This window comes from Rhinatrema bivittatum, chromosome 2, assembly GCF_901001135.1.
Source record: "Rhinatrema bivittatum chromosome 2, aRhiBiv1.1, whole genome shotgun sequence".
NCBI classification, from domain to species: Eukaryota; Metazoa; Chordata; class Amphibia; order Gymnophiona; family Rhinatrematidae; genus Rhinatrema; species Rhinatrema bivittatum.
Window position 1 is genome coordinate 317,968,315 of NC_042616.1, and position 2,648 is coordinate 317,970,962.

General features: G+C 40.6%; 1 long non-coding RNA gene across 1 annotated transcript; it reads right to left on the reverse strand.

The window, feature by feature from the left end:
* Positions 1 to 733: 733 nt before the first annotated feature.
* On the reverse strand, positions 734 to 1,991 carry LOC115086125. Its single transcript, XR_003855089.1, has 4 exons — positions 1,945 to 1,991; positions 1,420 to 1,511; positions 1,143 to 1,195; positions 734 to 823 (listed from the first exon to the last, which is right to left on the reverse strand). It is a non-coding gene; the product is annotated as an uncharacterized LOC115086125 (long non-coding RNA).
* Between the last annotated feature and the right edge of the window lie 657 nt (positions 1,992 to 2,648).

Consider the following 2,648-nt stretch of genomic DNA (forward strand, 5'->3'; position numbering starts at 1 on the left):
TTTTCCCACTCTAATTTGGCTTTTTGCTTTCTGCAGCCCTTCCATTTCATTCTTATTTTGTAAGAGTTTCTCCTGCTGCCAGATTAAAATTAGCGCATGTCGTTTATTTTGCTTGCCTAACTCGGTAACCTGCATCTCTGACTGAGCCAGTTTCTTAACTCAGTTTTTGATGGTCTACAATTGCCAGCTGGAGCTGTGCTTCAGCGAGTTGAAATTCCAGAGATCTAATTTGTTTTCCTGTTTTCCCTTGCTGAGCTTTTATAATTTTTTCCAACTCCTGAATTCTTTCAATATATTCTGGCAGTTTATCTATGCTGCTATTTAAATCTCCCTGGGGTCCTGCTAGGGTATTCATTCTTATTATCAGCATTTGATTCTGTTCCTTTAATAATCTGTGATCTCCTTCTCTACTCTAATTATCGGGAGGTTCAGACTCAGACCTTTGGCTCTGCCCCTCCTTGTTCGGTGGCTGGATGCCTGCCTAAGCCTGGCTGGCTTATCCTGCCCCCAGCTGCCAGTGCTGAGTTGATTAGTCTCAGCTACCTGTGGGTGGAGATTGAATATATCGTCAGGCTTATTCAACTGCTCCTGGTATTATTTTAGTTGGTACAACAACGAAATAATGTGTGGCAAACAATCTACTGGTCAATATCTCTTAGAAAAGTAAACAATTTTTAATTATACATACAATCACCAATATGGTACATCTTTTTTAAACATACAGTCACAGTCACAGAATCATAGTATAAGGATCCCGACATGGCCATGTTTCACATCAGGGGCTGCGTCAGGGGGGGACCACAACTTCATAACTTCTGTAAATCTATAAAACAAGGTTAAATGAAATAGTGAGCAGGTTGGCGAACACAGTCAAAAATAGCAAATTAACACTTTTACTAGGGAAGGCCCAGGAGAAATGTAGAACATGGAGGGGGGGGGGGGAAGGGGGGGAGGAAAAGGGGAAGGAAGGGGAAGGGAGAGAGGGGTAGGGGAAAAAGGAGGGAAAAAGAGGTGGGAGGAGGGAAGGTAGGGGAGGGGGAAGGAGGAAAGAAAAAGGGCGAGGGGGGGGAGATGATAAGGGAGATGAAGAGAAGGGAGGGAGATGGATAAGGAAAAAGCCAAAAAATAAAGCATATAAGAACCTTGAAGGTTAGAGCATCATGATGCTGGAAACTGTAGGTTGATTGTATGTAATCTACCGTAAGCAAAAAGTGAAAGAAAAAGAAAAGGAAATCAAATAAAGAATAGTCGGATACAATCAAAATATATAATCGTTAAGAACTTACTGAGGTAAATAGCTGAATCACTTAACACTAGTGCTTAAAATAAAAATAGAAACAGTGTGAGACCATGATCTTGCCTCGCAAACTATGCTGAATACAAGGGGGAAACAAATTGTTGTTTTAAAAAAAGATTTACCTGAAATTCAAATTGTATTGCATGGAACATCCGTGAAGGTTCATATATCAAGTGAGTTGCTAAACCGCGGGACAGCGGGGTCACACGTGGTACTGTGTAGAAAATGAATAAAGATAAAAAGAAGAATAAGTTATGAGCCACGAAAAATTGAACAAAGTCACACTCACTTAAATTGAAAATTAAAAATAAAAACAAAAATGCCACTATCTGAAAGAAGTAGGGAAATTGAGAAGTGCTGTAAGGAAACACCGCAAACCTTGCAGTGCAGCAAATACCGAAAACACCCCCTATAAGAATGAGAATTAAATAATGACTTAGAAGCGTAACATCGTGCTGGCTCAAGATACCAACAGCGCTTATACTTACTTTAAATGGGTGCTCAAACGAAAGCAAGAGGTTTCTAATTTTATATTATGCTGAAGACGCAATCTCAAACTCTGGCTTGAATATAACAAAAAGAAAGTTAGCACGATGAAAGCTGAATCCATAACTGATATATCATAGAGAAAAACCAGACAAACAAACCTTATTAAAGAATCCTTAATGACAGGAGTTCTGCACGGTAATATGGCTTTCAGAAGAAGGAGGATGTCTGCGTCTAAAGATAAGTAGAAAAACCACGACAGAAGCTAATCACATGACTGGAATTCACCAATGGGAGTGTGTACAGAGAATGACAGATAGGAGATCATAAAGAGGGGAAACGAAAAGGAAGGAGGGGGTGGGAAACAAAGGGGGAAGGAAGGGATGGTAAAAAAGAGATGGGAGGAGGGGGAGGGAAAGGAGGAAGAAAAGAAAAAAAACAAAAAACATGGAAGGGGACAAGAGGGAAAGCAGAAAGGGAAGAGAAAGCTAGCAAAAAGATGACCAATCTATCTTGCAATTAAGACCCAAAGGGGTTAGTGAATTTAGTTCCAAAATCCAACGTGGTTCTACACGTGTGAGTGCAAGAGACACATTACCACCCCGTGTGTAACTACAGGAGGTTGTTCCAAAACAAAAAACTTTAAAATCTGCAATATTGTGATTATGGGAATGCCAGTGATCAACCAGGGGCGCCTCAGGGTGACCAGACTTAAGAGATGAACAGTGTTCTATAATCCTTGCATGTATCTGGCGGGTAGTTTTACCCACATAAATCAAAGCACAGGATAGCGTAAACTACACCACTTATGCACAAGTGGTGCAGTTTTGGAGAATGTATTGTTTGGGGGATACGGGGTGTATGA